This window comes from Nannospalax galili, unplaced genomic scaffold (genome assembly GCF_000622305.1).
Source record: "Nannospalax galili isolate Female #2095 unplaced genomic scaffold, S.galili_v1.0 scaffold636, whole genome shotgun sequence".
NCBI lineage: Eukaryota > Metazoa > Chordata > Mammalia > Rodentia > Spalacidae > Nannospalax > Nannospalax galili.
The window spans coordinates 286,164-304,242 of NW_008338112.1; the positions used below are offsets into that span (position 1 = coordinate 286,164).

Below are 18,079 nucleotides of genomic sequence, written 5' to 3' on the forward strand. Positions count from 1 at the left end.
TTCTTTTAAAGAATGCTGAAATGACAGTAAAACTGCTAAAGTATCAAATTTATACTTTAAAATTAATTATTTGCCTGCTGTTGATTAAGAACTACATAATTAGCTTTTTTCTGCCTGTGCTGCTACTGTGGTGCTTGTGAAAAAGTTGTGGCAAATGGGGACAAAAAAGAAGGTTCTGGAATTTACTCTTGAAGTGGTTTGAATGAGAAATAAGCTCAGGTAGTTGAACACTTGGTCTCTGCTTGGTGGCACTGAATGGGGTGGCACTACTTTCAGGAGAAACAATGGAGAATGTACATCACTGGGGGTGAGCCTTGAGAGTTCATAGCATTGCTCTGCTTTAAGTTCTCTCCGTGCTTACTCCAAGTGCTTGAAGACATGAGCACTCAGCTTTTTCTTCTGGCTGTCTCCACTTCCATAAAGGACTCATCTCTCAGGAACCATAAACCCTACTCTTCCTTCTTTAAATTGCCTTGGTCATGGTATTTTATCACAGCAACAGAAAAGTAACTATAAGAGTAATATAAATATTACAGTAATATAAATAATGTAGTAATTATAGTAATATAAAAGTTGCTGTGAAGAAACTGACCATGTGTTTTGTTTTTTTTTTTGTTGTTTTGTTTTGTTTTGAATGTGGGTGGAAGACTTTGGAAGTTTGGACTCAGAAAGCAGTTGAATCCTATAAGCAAAGCTTAGTGGGCCTGCCAATAGGATCCTGGAAGAAAGTAGTGCTGAAGCAATGGAGTTTCAGAACGAAGCAAGAACTTAAACAGCAGTTGGGCTAGAGGTCATTCCTGTGATATTTTGGTAGAGAATCCTGCTGCCTTCTACCGAGGGCCTAAGAGTTTCCCTGAGGTTGAATTTAAAAATAATGGACTAATTTCTTTGTTGGAGGAAATTTCAAGACAGCCTAACATTTTTCCTTTGGCTTGGTTATTACTGATAAATTTTATGCAGATCTACAATGAAAAAGAGCAAGTGGGATAGAAAGAAGCACAAAAGGTACAGTTTGAAGAGAAAGAAAGCACTAGGAAGCTTGAAGTTGCAGCCAAAGCCTGTGCCGGAAGACAGTCCTACTGTTAAGGAGATTAGTGCAATTAAGGACTTGAACAATGGAAAGAATGCCCTGGGGACAAGAATCCACGCAGCTAAACTTCCAACTAGTGAAAGGAGAAATCCTCAGGGATTTTCTGCTTCTAGAAAACCAGAACCTATGAAAGCTGCTGGTAATGTGGATGAAAGCAACCAAGGTCCACCCCAAGTTGGCAGCTGACTTGGCAGTGTTGTTTTTGTGGTACTGGGGTTAGAGCCATGAAAGATGCAAGAGTGAGGAGGTCATCAGTTCTTCCTCTACAGTTTCAGAGAATTGTTGAGGCCAGGCAGTGTGTACCAGGAGTACCAGCATGAAGAAGACCCTGGGAGGCCACTGCATGAAGTTGCGGCAGTAAAGTCTGGGTTGCAGTGAGACCCCAAGATTTTGGAGATACTAGAGCTTTGAGACATCTTCCAAGAACAGCTGCATTCATGGAGTGGACCCAGTCAACAGAAGGTTGTATGTTGTAGGCAGCACAGCTGGAGGAGCAGAACCATCTAATCCTTTTGAGGATTTGGTGTTTGCCCTGCTGGGTTTTCATATTGCTTTGGTCCTTTACTTCCTCTCTGTGCTCCCAGTTGTCCCTTTTGGAATGGTAATCTATATTTTGTGCCACTCTATGCTGTAAGTATGTAATTTGCCCTTTGATTTTTTAAAAAAATATTTTATTTTTTTATGTGTATGAGTATATTGCCTGCATGTATGTAAGTGCATCCGTGTGGTGCGGTGCCCATGGAGTTCAGAAGAGGGCAATAAATACCCTGAAACGGAAGTTACTGACGGGTGTTAGCCGCCATGAGAGTGCTGGGAACCAAACCCGGATCCATGGCAAGAGCAGTCAGTGCTCTTAACCATTGCATCTCTCTCCACCCTTTCATTTTATGGGGATTACACTTAGCAGATTGCTTTGAGTCTTAGAAGGGACTTTGGACATTGAACTTTTAAATACTGTTGAGAATGTTAAAGGCTATGGGGACTTTTAAAGTTGACTAACTGCATTTTGCATTATGATATGGCCATGAGCTTATGGGGGCCAAGGAGTGGAATGTGATTGTTTGAATGAGAAGTGTTCCCCCTAGGCTCAAGTATTTGAACACTTGGTCAGTTGGCGGTGCTGTTTGCTGAAGGTCATGGAACTTTTAGGAGGTGTGGCCTTGCTGGAAGCATACAGCCAGAGATGGTTTTTGAGAGTGTTAGCCACATTTCCACCTTGAGCTCCCTGTGTCCTGCAAATGCTTGATGTAAGTTCTACGCTTTCTGCTCCAGCTGCATCTGGCCATGCCTCCACCACTGTGATGGACTCTTACTCCTATGGAACTGGAAGCCCAAATAACTTCCTCCTTCTATAAATTGCCTTCATCATAGTGCTATCACCGAAGCACAAAAGTAACTAATAAATCACTCAAAAAAATGTATCTGCCCTCTACGCTGGAGTGAGACACTACTGTCTTCTAACGCTATTTGTTCTATAATATCCTTGGAAAGATAGTGCAAAATAACAGTTGTAATAACACATGAAAAGATGCAAGACACGTAGAAAATTGTCTCCCAAGTTATGTACCCTTATCTTTAATGATTTTTTCTTTTTAGCATATTTCATTTTTTGTGTATAGTGTTTATGTGTGTACATGTGTGACAGTTTTGTCAACTTGACATTATCTAGACTTACTTGGGAAGAAACTCTCAATGAGGGATTGTTTACACCAGGTTGACCTGTGGGCATGTCTTTGAAGGATTGTACTGTCTTAATTCATGTGGAAGGACCCTCCCTGAATGGGAGCAAAGTCTTCTGGTGGCATCTCAGATAACAGGACAAGGAAGAAGGAAACCTTTTAGCTTTTTTGCTCACTTGACTTTCACTGTAGTGTTCACGTCTCTGCTCCTGACTGTGAATGTGATGTGACCAGCTGCTTCAAGCTCATGCTACTGTGACTTCCCCACAGCAATGGACTGTATCTTTGAATTGTGAGCTAAAATAAATCCTTTCTCCCGTAAGTTACTTTTTGTTGGGGTGTTTTATCACGTCAACAGAAACGAAATTATAGCATGTTTGTGTATATGTGCAAGTATGTGTGCATGTGTATGCTCACATGTGTGTACATGTGTGTAGGCCAGAGATTAATGTTGGGTGACTTCTTCTACAGCTCTTCACTGGATTTCTTTTAGAGACAGGGTCTCACTATGTAGCAATGGCTGGCCTGAAACTTTCCATGTAGACCAGGCTGGCCTTGGACTCACAGAGATCTGCCTGCCTTTGCTTCTGAAGTGCTGGGATTAAAAGCATTTGCCACCATGCCCAGCCCCCTCAAGTGTTCTAACACATGAACCCCAATTTCTTTCAATATCTATCCTACTTACTTTCAACCTTAATATGGTAATAGAATATCAGATCTATCACCACAATCGCCACCCCTAATCATTTCCTCCCACTGCTTTCCTGAAAATTTCATAATTCTGTTGAATCCTACTTATCCCTCTATTGTCTACAGTCAAATAGTTGCCTAGTAAATTTACTTACTACTCTGAGATTACCATCTCACAACAAATTTCTTCTCAAACTTTGCCTCCGTTTCATTAAATACTTGTCTCCATTCCTAACTTTGCCATTTTTATTATTCTTAGTTGGACCAAAGCAATCAGATAGCATTCCCTAATCTCAGATTGGTGGTTGCCAGGAAATGGGAGTGAAGGGGAGAGTGGAGTGGAAGATAACTGCCTACCGGGTACCTGGTGTCTTTTTGGCCTGTTGACCTAAAAAAACAACGGAGGATATCTCTGAAGGACATGATTTCAGAGTAAAGAGAAGGATCACAATATAGGATGTACATGGGAAACCAGGGAGGTTAAGGAAAGGGAAATTTGTAAAGGCCAAAAGAGAAAATCCTGCAAAATTTGTTCCGAAACCCAGCAGAAACAATGTGTCGGGCAAGTGTTTTCGTGGATCAAGCTAGCTGTCCTTGACTCCAGTAGGAAACTGCAGCATCGGAAGTCCTTGGGAAAAGTTGTTATCAGCTTTTCAACGAAAGAGCCTTTCAGGGAGATGCTGTAATAGCTTTTATCATAAGGTGTGTGTGCTTGGGGCCCTCCTTCAGAACTTCCTGGTTTTATTTCTTTATTTATTTGTGGTTTAACACAAGCGACTGATTTAGATCCTAAAAACCTACAGAGGGTTGATGAAATACTTGGAAACTAGAAAGAGATGGTGATTACACCACATTGTGAAGGCCCTATATGTTCACTTTAAAATGGTTATGGTTATGCTATACAAATTCCACTGCAATTATAATAAAAAAGAAGCCGTTCCTTCCCACATGTTTAATTATCCTTTTCCCCGTCTTTCCTAATTATAACTGATGATATAAAAGCTCATTAGTCTCTGGCTCATTATTAGATAAAGAACATCAACACACAAATATATCTTAAATGACAGCAATAATAAAACAAACCTCCCTTGACTTCTATAATATATAACGATTTTAGAGAATTGTTTTTAAATACTAATGCCCAGTCCCCACTCCCAACCAAATTATTCAGAAGCTAGAAGCAGATGGCCATGAAATTTTCCTACTTCTGTGTAATGTAGTCTGGTCTCACTTATCTCTCCACATTCTCTTCTCCTCCTCTTCCCCCACCAACCATACTTCCCCTTCCTACTACTTTTGTGTCTTTTTTTTTGTTTTTTATGTTTTTTTTTTTGTTGTTGTTGTTATTGTTTTTGTTTTGCTTAACCAGGGCCACATGCATAGGAGGAGCATGAGGCTATCCATTGGAGCTTGAGTGGCTCCATCACTGAAAACAATGACTTCTCTCCCAGCACACTTTGACTGTTTACTAACTCTGTCCTGTGTTTTGCAGGCTACTTCTGCTGTTGTGAGCTACTGATGCCATAGCCATGGAATGTGCATGAGACAGTGTTTCATAGCCCTCCTCCCTATAATTTGGCGCTTGCACTCTTTCTGCCCTTTCTTCTGCAATGTTCCCCAGGCTTGGAGGGGTTGATGTAGGCATTGTGTTTAATACTGAGCATTCCACAGTCACTTCTCCTTAGTGCCTTGACCACTCTTAAGCCTCTGCATTAACTGTCTTTCTCTGTAGAGAGAGGCTTTGTTCATCAAAGAGGAGGATAGCAGTAGTCTATGGAGTATAAGCATAAATATTTAGGAGTATTTAGCAGTTTGATAACATGTCCATTTAGAAAAATAAAGTAGTAGGTTCACCCTTAGTGTCTGTAACTTCTCCAGCCATAGGTCTTTGACCAGGTCCACAGTACTGGGCATGAACTCCCTCTTACAGAGTGGGCCTCAGATCCACTAAAAAAATCAACTAGTTACTCCTGTAACAGTCATGCCACTATTTCATCAGTAAGCCCCTCTTGCCTGACAAATTTATATTGTAGCATGCAATGTCTAACACTTGGGAAGGCCTACTTTTCTCCCCCAGTTGCCTGCCACCAACAGGAAGCTTCCGGCTCAGTTTCAGCATGATTTTTCTGTATTCTGTAATCAAGGTATGATTCAGGAATAGTGTCTTACCATGTAGTTCTGGTGGGAAACCAGTGGCAATGGCCATAACCTGTATAATTTGGGGGGCTCCTGGGACCTTCCTGTTCAATGACTCCTAGGAAGGTATCCCACATCTGGCATTGGGATTTTCATTTAATAACCCATGGCTTCTGGGCTCAGTATTATTGACTCATGCATAGTACCTCTGTTCAAAGTCTTATTTTAAATTATATTTTTAAGATTAGCTTAAAAAATAGTGAGTTTTTATGTGGCTTCTTCATCCTGAGTTTCTTCATCCTCCCATCTCCTACCTCATCACTGTTTAACTCTTGCCACATTCTATAGTCCTTTCTTTTATTTTCATACCATATATGTTCTACCATCTCTACCAGCCTTAAGGTCTCTTCCCCCATTGCCATAACCCCTCTCTTGTTTCTGGGTCTCTATAAGCATTCCACTTTAAACAAAAAAATTTGAAAATTGGAATCTATGATTCACATACGACAAAGAAAATACAGTGTTTGGCTTCCCGTACCTGGTACCTCAGTACAATTTTTTTTCAGTTCCATTCATTTTCTTGCAAATATGATAATTTTATTTTTCTTTTCTGGTCTTTTTGAGATGGGGTCTCCCCATAGCCCCAGCTGACCTGGAACTTGCTGTGTAGAGCAGGCTGGCCTTAAACTCACAGAGATGCACCTGCTTCTGCCTCCTGAGTGCTGGGATTAAAGGCATACACCACTAAGCCCAGTGATAATTTCATCTTTTATAGCTGAATAAAATTCCGGTGTATATATGCACTACGTTTTTGTTATCCCTCATCTACCGATGCATGTCTAAGCTATTTCCATTTCCTAGCTATTTTGAATGGAACAGCAATGAATACAGGTGTGTCTGCAGCAGGATATAGAGTCGAACATATGCCCGGGAGTCCTATAGCTAAGTCATATAGTAGCTCTATTTCTTGTTTTTTGGGAAACCTCCAACCTGATTTCCAAAGTGGCTATGTTAGTTCTACCAACAATGTGTTCTCTTTTCCCCTTGTCAATACCAGCATTTATTGTCATTTGTATTCTTGATGATGGCCATTCTGACTGGGATGAGGTGAAAGCTTAAAGTTGTTTTAACATTTTCCTGATGGTTAACGGCATGGAACACTTTCTAAGTGTTTACTAGTCTCTTGTATTTCTTCTTTTGAGAACTTTATGTTCAGTTCCGTTGCCCATTTTTAAACTGGGTTGTTTGTTATTTTGAAGCTGGTTTCCGGGTGTTTTGTATATTTTAGACACTAATCCTCTGTTAAATGTATATCTCTGAAAGATTTTCTACTATTCTGTGGGTTGCCTCTTTACTCAGTTGACAGTTTCCTTTGCTGTACAGAAGATTTTCAATTCCATGAGATCCCATTCGTCTGCTGTTGGTCTTATTTGTTGCACTATCCCAGTCCTACTCAGAAAGTCCTCACCTGTGTTTATGTGTTGATGTGTACTCCCTGATTTTTCCTATAGCAGTTTCAAATGATCAGGTCTTATGTTGAAGTCCTTGATCCATTTGGAATTGAGTTTTGTGCAGGGTGAGAGATAAGGATCTAGTTTAATTCTTCTACATATTCATACACACCTTTCCCAGCAGAATTTAAGATGCTGTCTTTTCTCCAATTTGTATTTTTAGCATTTTTGTTAAAAATCAAGTAGGTGTAGTTGCTTAGACTTATATCTGTGTCCTCAATTCTAGTCCATTGATCTACCTGTGCCAGTACCATGTGGTTTAAATTACTATGGCTCTGTAGTATAACTTGTAATCAGATATGGTGACGACACCTTCCACAGTATGCTTTTTGTAAAGGATTGCTTTGGCTATTTTTGTTTTTTTATGCTTACATAAAATTTTTAAGTTTTTTCAGAGATAAGAGCAGAGGTTGAACTCGGGATCTAAGAAGCTGGCCAGGCTGTCCTGCAGGATCATCAAGGAAACCCAGCATTTGCTGAAGAACCAGTTCCTGGCATTAATGCAGAACCAGATGAGAGTAACACCCTTTATTTTCATGTGGTCATTGGTCATTACTGGCCCCCAGGACTCCTGCTTTGAGGGAGAGACTTTTAAACCTGAGCTATTCCTTCCAGAAGAATACCAAAATGTAGCACCCAAAGTATGTTTCATTACCAAAGTTTAGCACCCTAATGTGGATAAGCTGGGCAGAATGTGCTTAGACATTTTGAGACGGAAGCACCCATGCAGCTTAGATATTTTGAAAGATGGTGGTCAAAGTGCTGCAGATACGCACAGTTTTGCTATCAATCCAGGCTTTGTTAAGTGCTCCTAATCCTGATAATCCATTAGCAAATGATATAGCCAAGCAGTGGTAGACCAATGAAGCCCACATTACAGAAACAATGAGAGCATGGACTACGCTATACACATGAATAATATTTAAGTGATCTGATCACCAGGCATGCTTTAGTTCCGTTCTGCCAAGACCGCTTCCTTTTTGTTGGCATTAATGGGCACAGTCCTAGAAACATTACAGAATTAAAAACCCAGACATCTTCATCTTTGGTGATTAAATGTATATTGTCAAACTCTGTTGTGTTTTCATTCACTGTTGTAAAGCATGAGCAGAGGCTGGAAGTGTCACCTGGATTGTTGTGAGATGTTTAAAAGCAGAGGCTCCCTGCCTTTGCTCTTTTCTGCATCGTGGCTTAAGTATAAAGCACTGTAAATGAAGTAGTCTTATTGAATTTTCTTTTACTACTAATTTTATGGTCCCCTCCCCACATTGGCCTTTTGTGAGATCTAATCACATTGGTTAAAGTCAGCAAACTAGTTCTTTAGAATATGCTCTCTAGCCAAATCTAAACTTTATTTAGACCCTGCAAGGTGGACAAGATTGATTGTTTGAACCAAAATGGGAACATTAAATAAACATCATAGCCCTTGCTAATAACATTGTGACTTTTCTGTCAAGTGTAAAGTTATTTACTCATGTGCTTTCTGTCTTTTATATAGATGTTCAGAGCTATAAACTTTCCTCTGAGGATGGTCTTCAGTCTGTCCCATGGATTTTGCCATGTTGTGTTCTCATTTTTATTCCGTTCTAGACATTAACAAAGTCCCCTTCTGATTTCTTTAGTACTCCATTCATCAATACTTTGTTGTCTAATCTCCACCAGTTGTGTACTTTATGTAGTTTCTCTTGTTGTTGATATCTAATTTTATTCCATTGTGGTGAGATATAATACAAAATATTATTTCAATTTTCGTATATTTGTTGAGCTTGCTGCTACATTAATATATGATCTATTTTGGAGAAAATTCCATGGGTTGTTGAGAATGTGCATTCTTTAGTTTTGGGTGGACTGTTCTGTAGATGTCTGTTAGGTTCATTTGATGTACAGTGTCTTTTTTTTTTTTGGAGACAGGGCCTCCCTGTAGCCCCAGCTCCCAGCTGGCCTGGAACTCACTATGCAGACCAGGCTGACCTGGAACTCACAGAGATCTTCCTTCCTCTGCCTCCCTAGTGCTGGGACTAAACCATGTGCCACCCTACCTGGCTCAGTTTATAGCGTCATTTAATGCCAATATTTCTGTATTTATGTTTTGTCCAGATGACCTGTGTATTGGTGAGAATGGGGGTATTGAAGTCATCCACTATTCCTATGTTGGGGTTAATGTGACTTTACATCTACCAATATATGTTTTCTGAAACTGGGTGTGCCCATGTTTGGTAGACATATGTTTAAAATTGTAATAGTCATTTGATGGATTTGTTCATTTAATGAGCTGGTGACCTTATCTATTTTGTCTAGTTATGGTTTGAAGTCTTATTTTGTCAGATATTAGAATAGCCATGCTTGCTTGTTTCCATGTTCTAGTTATTTATCCTTTTCACAATTTCCTCCTAATATAGTGTCTATTTTTGATGGTGAAGAGTGTTTGTGGAGGCAACAAAAAGACCGATCCAGTCTACTAATCCAATCTGTTAGTCTGTGTCTTGTCATTGGAGAATTGAAACCAGTAGTATTCAGTGTTACTATTGAAAGATGTGCATCAATTCCTGTCATCTTATTGGTTTGTGGGTTTTTTTTTTCTTAGACTAACTCTCCTGGTATCATTTTCCCCTCATGGTTTCTTCAGTTTTAAGTATTCTTTCCAGTATTCTCCATAGAGCTGATTTAGTGGTAATAAGTTCCTTTTATTATAGAAATCTTTTATTTCTCTTTCAATTATGATAGATAGATGTGCTAGTTGTAATTTTCTGGATTGGCCCTTGTGGTCTTTCAGAATTTGAAATGCATCTTTCTAAGATCTTTTGGCTTTAAAATTTTCTATAGAATTGTAAGGTCTCCATGTTAATGGGGGACATGGAGAGAGAGTGTTCTTTGCAGTCACGAGGTTTATTTAGCACTAGAAAGAATGGTGGCTTTAAAGGGGAGCCTCTTCTTCCCTTTAAAGGCCTATCATGTTTAGATCTTCATATTATTGTGTTGTTTTGTCTAACGCTTCTCCTCCCACCTCCAGGCCTAACTGTGCCCACCCGAGGCCTTTCAACATATTAAACCTCACTCCTGAATGGAATTATGAATCAGTTTCCTTTCCAGACTGGTACTGCTGTTACCTTCTTCTTATAACATTTATATTATTTCATTTAATTTTCAAATTCCATTGACTATAGGATCAATTCCAGAGAACTTAAATGAAAGATGTCTTTCATAATTTCTACAACATCATTTCCCATTACCTTTCATCTTTAATCCTATATTGGGGAAATACTAAAGTTCTTAGTTTTCTGCAGTATCTTCTCCATACTGATCCCTCTACGAAGAATTCCTTTTTCTTTGCATCCATTTCCCCCCTTTCAACTTGGTAATGCCTATCGATACTTCATGAAGGTCCCCAGACATCACCTCCTCTAGATCTTCTTGGTTCTGTCCTCATTTCCCAATTTTCATCACCAAAAGCTGAGTGGACAAGGAGAAGATGTTCATGTATGGAACACCTGCTGGGAACAGTGGAAGGCAACAGGACGAAATAAGCTCTTGTGGTATGAAAAGCAGCCTTGAGTTACCTCAGATGAAGAACAACTGGGGCTTATATTCAAGCTTATTCCATAAAAATAGAGAAGAAAAAAAGGCTAATAAAAACAATAGTGTTTCTCTTTACTCTGAAGACTTAAAAACTCAGATACTGGGCTTTGAAAAAGTAAGGCAAAATGAATCTTTACTAAATGAAAAACATCATTTCTTTCTCTTTTTTTTCTTTTTTGGACTTTTTTTGAGACAGGGTCCCCCTGTAATCCCAGCTGGCCTGGAATATCATTTCTTTAAACATATTATATTGTTTTAAATTTCTTAGTGTATTGGTCCTTATACTCTTTTATTTCCTAGAAAATGAAAGTAACTTTCCCACTAAATAATTTAATTGGCATTAAACATTTTTCACAAGCCATTTTTCCTCCTTGAAGAGTTGTTCCAGATTAGTTTTGCCTGTTTTAACAAACCAAACACCACCTTTTTTTTTTTTTTTAAAAAAAGGCTTTTTCAGTGTATCTCAGTCTGTCCTAGAACTCATGATTAGTCTTCAAAATTTTAGAATTACAGAAGTGCACCGCCATAATTATATATTTTTATTGTATTTTGTTTTCATAAAAATCTGATTCAAAGCCAGGCACTTGGGAGGCTGAAGGTGGCGGATCTCTGTGAGCTCAAGGCCAGCCTGGTCAATAGTGAGTTCCAGGTCAGCCAGGGCTACAGAGAGACCTTGTTTCAAAGAGACCAAAAAAAAAAAAATCTGATTCAACCCTGGCTGATGTAAAGCAACAAAGAAACAAAAACAATACAGGCTAGTGCCACAGTCCTTGATTACCTACCAGAACTTGAAGGTAAGACCCTGTTGCTGAAGACACAATATACTTTGGACAGAGGACTTGGAAGCCTCCTCCCTGACTTGCTCTGATAGTATCAGAGGATACTATGCAAACTGCCAAGGGAAAAGACCAATCAATGTTCCAGCCCAGCTGTAAAGCCTAATAAACACAATGACTGGTTCAGCAAACTGCCTTTATTGAAGCAGAGTAATGGCACTTTTATTTTGGGGGTAATCAACAGCTGTCTAATTGGAGTTAAGGTCTCTCGACAGGAGAGAACTCACGCGTGGCCAAGTACACATGGCTGGAGAGGTCATAGATCCTAAAGAAAAACCCACTTTGCCACATCCCTAGACAAACGAAATTTCTTACGAAATTTCTTACTGAATTCTAAATGTGTCCTTATATTTACAGTCAAGTGTACATCTCACCATTCATCAAAAAAGCTTCTTCTTGCAACCGATGGAGATAATTACAGAGTTCCACAAGTGGCCAAATGCAAAGAATATGTCTGTGAGATGCCCATCAACAATGCAACCTCTACACCTAAGGCTCAGGGAACATAGCAGAATAGGGGGAAAAAAGAATATTAATGCATCTTTAAACTCTCACCAGTGAAGCTTCCTCATTCAACAGATGGTGAGTAACTCAGAAAACCACAACTGGCCAAAGTGCAGACAATGAGGCTGCAGAGTGCGTGTCCCTGAGTGGGACACCTATATCAGACCTCTGTCATGCAGACGACCATTGAGAAAGACGGGGTATAAAGAGTCAGAGGTGGTGGAAGTCCACCCAGAAAGAGTTTTTCATACAGCTAGGAAGTTACTCATGTGAGCTTGCAGCAAAGAGGACAGAATGTGTAAGATCCATGTAAGTTTAAACAATCAAATAACAGCACAAAAGGGCAGAAATGGGAAGCCCCAAACTTAGCTGAGAAACTATTGGCAACTGATTACTACTGGAAAAAGGAGAGGTGGTTTTCTATTAAGGAATGACACTAGATTGGCTGACCAGGTCCAGGGGATGAACTCACACCGAGGGACATATGGGGACAGAAACTTGACTTGATAGGCCTTAACCTACATGACAGAATGCATGAAAACCAGTGGAGAGGGTTGGGGGGGGAGTGCAGATCTAAATATGATCAAGATGTATGAAATTTGCCAAAAAAGTCAATAAAAAATTGTGTGTGGTAAAAAGAAAAAGCATTTTAAAGCTGAATCTGCAACAAATCTTTTCAGAGTATTCATTGATCACAACATAAATAGTGTAACTGTCCTAGTTTCCTTTCTGCTGCTGTGTGGTAAAACACTGACCAAAGCAACTTGGGAAATAAAGGGTTTATTTGGTTTACAGCTCACGGGCCATTTCCAAGGCAGGAACTAAAGCAGAGACCATGGAGGGATGCTCTTTACTGGCTTGCTCCTCTTGGCTTGCTCAGCTAGTCCTTTTATATAGCCCAGAGATAGTACTGCCCACAGTGGGCTGGGTCTTCTAACATCAATCAGCAACTATGAAAGTGCCTCCCAGACATGGCTGCAAGTCAATCTCACAAAGAAACTGTTCAGTTGAGGTTCCCTCTTCCCAGGTTAGAATGTGTCAAGTTGACAAAAAACTCACTAGCACAGAAACTTTGGGAATATTAGACTCTATTTTATTCAAAATAATTTGTAGACAATCCTGTCACCCCCCTCTTCCATTTTTCAACTTACTGGTAGGTTCCTTTCATTACTCAACTCTGCCCGCTAAGTTTTGTGTTCATCAACACTTTATATTATGCTTTTTCTCTCTGAGGGGTTGTAAAAATTACTGTTTTTATAATATTATTCCAGCAGACATGAGTATTTATAATGTGTTCAATAAATATTTGGTGTCTGAGAGAATAACAAGCAACAGGAGTTTAAAATGACATTCATAAAAAATCAATACTGAACCAGAAGTCAGGGTGTCACTGGCCTGTAGCCTCAGCAAGTCCAGGCTCAGGTGGAGGCTGACTTGTATGAGTACAATATAAGATTGGGCAACATACATACACACCACTTCCTCTCTCCTCAATTAAAAAAATAGGGTGGAGCCAGGCCTGGTGATTCCAGTCCTTGGGAGGCAGAGGGAGGTGGACCTCAGTGAGTCGGAGGCCAGTGTGGGCTCTAAAGCGAGTTCCAGGCCAGCTGGGGCTACAGGGAGACTCCGTTCCCCACCCCACCCCCCAAAAAAGGGTGGGCTGGAGTGATGAGATAGCTATATTGCCTTTGCAGAGGGCTGAAGCTGAGTTTCCAGCACCCACATGGGGGGAGGGGGGACTTCCAACAGCCTGTGATGCTCTCCATATGCTCTCTTCAGGCCTCTGCAGGCACTGCGCTCACAAGTATAGCCCTCCTCCCCCCATATAGAGAATTTAAAAAAATTTGGAGGAAAAAAAGGAGAAGCATATTTGAACCATTAAGAATTACATTAGTCTTGATAAAGTTCCATTTTACTCCTACACTACTGTAACAAATATTCTTGGTGTTCAGGGAGGGGGCCTTGAGAACTGACATATCGAAGAATCCAGACCTCGTTCCAGTACCTAAGTAAAAAGTCCCACGGGCCATTTTGAGCCACACATTTCCTCCGCCCCAGGCTGGCTGTCCGGACAGCAGTCCGCCCTTCCCACCGCCAGCGATGCGCAGTTGGCGCGAAGATCCTCAGAGGTCCTTCGGCTCTCCGGGAAGCCCCGCCCCCAGGCCGGCCGGCGCATGCCCTGTGCGCGCCGCCCGGGCCCTCGGGTCCTCCCTGCGCCCCGCCCCTTTGCTGGCGCAGGGGCACGCGCACCGGGGCGTGCAGCGATTGGCTGCTTTGGTGGAGGCGCCTCGGGCCTGAGAAGCTGGGCGAGAGCCGAGTCGAGTCCGCTCTGAGGGATCCCGGCGCTTCTCAGGTAACCGCGAGCACCCGCGGGGTGGGCGGCCGGCGGGCCGACGGGATGGGCTGAGGCGGCCCGAGACTTCCGGCCGCAGACCCCGAGCCGCCGAGGGGCCGCGCGGAGGCCTCCCGAAGTGGGCCGCGTCCCGGGAGCCCGCGGGGACCGAGCACGCCCTGTGGGCGCGATTTCGGCCGCCTCTCCAGTTGCCTTTGAAATTTCCGGGCGAACGTTGATGAAAAGCGCAGGTTTCTGCTTCTTCCTTAAGTCTTGTCGAATAGGATTTCCGTCCCGGCTCTTGAGAGACGCTCTAGTCGTTCGTGGGGCTCAGCCTCGGCAGTGTGCGCAGGTCGCGGTGTCTCAGAACACGCGCCGCGCCCCCTCCAGAGAGCTGCTAGAACGAGCTAGAGCCTCTCCAAGTGGAAGGTGACACCGCCGGCAGTGTTCTTTAAACTGCGGAGGAGCTGAGTACGCACAAGACAGCGTTTTTATGAGTTAAATCCCAGTGGAAGTGAAATGGGGGCGGACAGCCTTCATTACTACTTACCAGCTTTGCAAAGTTTGTTTTTTTTTTTTTTTAATCTGGAAGTGGAGGTAAGCTAAAATGATAGTTACATAGTCATTGTGTAGGGTATCATCCTATGCAATATTATACCAGTAAAATGAACGGAAGCTGGCTTGGCTATGAGATAATAGACATCATTCCATTGAAGAGAGTAATGATGGGGGATCAGAAATATGAATAGGAGGCGTACACAGTTTTCCTTCAAAGACACAGTACAAAAAAATCGTGGATCAGCTTTAAAAGTTTAATAGACACAGCAACATGACTGGGTCATGTGTATAACTTGTTAAATTGTCATGAAGTGTGCATACTCATGTATTTGGTACCTAGATCAAGAAAGAATCTAAGTCTGCTTTCTAGAAAACTCCACTTTGTACCCCCTTTCAAACGGTAACCATTGGATTTGAGTTTGCTTACACAAGAACCAAGATACTGGAGCCATCACAGGCTATGGCCTCCTAGCTAATTTCTTTGACCCAGTTCCTGGACTGAATCTGGGTTGCCAACCCTTGCTCTATAGAAAAATAGCTGCATTTGGTCGATAGGTGGTGAAATAAGTAACTGAGACAACCTATATTGGAGAAGCAAAGGTATGTAAGAGTATTGAGTAGTGTGTGCTGTAGTGTTTGGGGTTTGTATTTCAAATCTCTGCAGCACACTTCCTTTGCTTTTTGCTAGTCTTCCCTCAATACTGACAGAGACATGTGAAACGTTTCTCAACTGTTACTATTATTCCTGTTCTATCCCTTTAAAATAGAAACAGAAGAGTTAAAGAGGAAAGGAGGTAAAAGTTTTCTTTGATATTTTGTAGAAGCCTGGGGGCTGATCATTCCCTGATGGTCCTGAACACTGAGTAAAAGACTATAAAATACTCTTGCAGTACTTTGAGGTACATACTTTGTGCCTTGAGATGGCCTGACTAAATTTTTATCTATTTGACGAGTATATTTATTTATATGTAGTGTATTTACCATACTAAAATGAATAGTCAGTGGTTTGACCCCTAAAGCTTGGGTGTGATGCGTCCACTGAGGTGGAGATCTGCTTTAAAAAAAAAAAAATTCCTTAATGGGCTCTCCACTTTAACATCTCTTACTCTGGACTTTGGGCTGTTCAATCAGTACTAGCAAAACTTTTTTCCTTACATAGGAGTAATAGCTTTCCTGAATACAGCTAACATTTGCCCCAGACACTTTAGGTGGTTTATAGAGGTGAATTTAGTATATTTTTATAAATAAGCTGATGCTAATCAGAGGCTTGCAGAGCACTGTTATTGATTTATTTGAGCTTTTCAGACGTTTTTGATTGCTAAACAGATTTAAGATAGATGATACCTTGTGACACAAAGCGTTTATAGTCCTTAAGCTTTTTAAAAAAAAATAAATTCTAGATGAGATATGTTAGACAGCAGCAAACTAATGTTATTATTCATTAAATTTAAAAAATATGTAAAAGAAATAATTCTCCCTGAAATTTTAAAGAACAGAGTTTCATTTTAGTCTGTCTTTTACTCTTGGGGTTTTTTTGTCATTGTTTGTTTGCTTGTTTTGAGACAGGGTCCTAGTAGGCCAGGCTAGCCCTGATCAGACAGAGATCCTCCTGCCTCTGCCTCCCAGATGCTGGGACTTAAAGGCATGTACCACCATGCTGAGCTACTCTTTAGGTTTTTTGGAATCAGGATCTCTTGTAGTCTAGGCTAGCCTCCTACTAGCTATGTAGCTGAGGAAGTTTTGAACTCTTAGATACATAGGCTAGTTTAGATACATAGGGTGGCATATTATAAATTTGTGTTTCTGCATTAGATGATTTATGTATAGCTGCTATCTGAGAATGCTGTCATTATGTTTGGGTTTTGGAAACAACTAGACTACAACAGGATTTATTTTACTGCAGCCTATAAACTTGAATTTTGTTTGTTTCCTCTTGAAGCATCTTTTTTTTTTGTACTTTTATCTTGAGGATTTTGTACTGTGGAATGAATTTTGAAAAATTGAAAAAAATAGATTAATTAATCTTTAATGTAACACATTACATTGTGAAATGTAACACATGTAAAGAGAAGGATATAAAAGTAGGGACATTTTACTGAAATGAAAATGAAAAGTGAGCACTCATATAACCATTATAAAAATATTTACATTGAATGGTTATTGAAACTTGTTACTAATCTGCTTTGTTTACAGAAAGGAAGTCTGCTTGTGTGATATGAATTCATCTTGCAGGTGGAATGTTTATATGTGTCTATTAAGTGAAACTTATTAATGTTGCTCAAATTTCTTTCATTAATGATTTGCATATGTATACATCTCTGTGTTCTAGTCATGGTAATTGTTGACAGTTTACTGTATGATAAAGCTCCCTTGTCATCCTGGAGTCTGTTTCTCCCCAGAGTTTCTTTTTCTGAGGTCATGCTATTTAAAGCATTATGGTTAATCTATTTTCCTGTTTCTCCTTTATCAGTGATTCCATATGTCTCTAGTGATACTTTTTTTTTTTTGTCTTTTTGAGACAGGGTCTCTCTGTAGCCCCAGCTGGCCTGGAACTCACTATGTAGACCAGCCTGGCCTTGAACTCACAGAGATCTGCCTCCTTCAGCCTCCCGAGTACTGGGATCAAAGGTGTGTACCACCACGTCCGGCCTGTGATACTTTTTGTTTTAAAGCATGGTCTGATTTTCAAAAAAGTTTTTAAATTTTGAAATCAGTTGTCTTATTGAGAAGTTGCAAAAATAATGTAAGTCTCTGACTTATGACAGTTCAGCTTACCATTTGTTTTGACTCTATGATCATGTGAAGCAGATAGGTATTCAGTAGAAATTGCATCTCACATTTGTAGTTTTAATCTTATCCCAGGCTAGGGGTAGACATGCTAAACTTCTATGTCATGCTGGGTAGTAGTAGTAAGCTGCAGCCCTAGGCAGTATCACAAGGACCAAAGACTGATACTGTTTGGTATATTGTGTTGTTAAACTCGGGTGTTTGATGAGTTAGGTGTATTAAATGCATTTAAAAAAATCTTTTTATTTTTTTACATGTATGAGTGTTTTGTCTGAATGTATGTTAGTATACCGTGTGTGTATAATGTCCATGGAGGCCAAAAGAGGGTGTGGGATCCCATGGAATTGGAGGTACAAGTGGTTCTGAGTCCTCCTGTGGGT

General features: G+C 40.6%; 1 protein-coding gene and 1 pseudogene across 3 annotated transcripts in view; both read left to right on the forward strand.

The window, feature by feature from the left end:
* The first annotated feature begins 967 nt into the window (after nt 1-967).
* LOC103734007 lies at nt 968-8,021 on the forward strand (annotated as a pseudogene).
* A 6,216-nt stretch (nt 8,022-14,237) lies between these two features.
* The window catches only part of Mipol1 (mirror-image polydactyly 1), a 372,255-nt gene continuing 368,413 nt past the window's right edge, over nt 14,238-18,079 (forward strand). For 2 of the 3 annotated variants that reach the window (XM_017798100.2, XM_008832890.2), the window contains exon 1: nt 14,239-14,375. The gene's annotated coding sequence lies outside the window, so the exon portion shown is untranslated. Of the gene's footprint in view, nt 14,376-18,079 lie in introns of all 3 variants that reach the window. The other variant, XM_008832891.2, reaches the window with a different exon arrangement.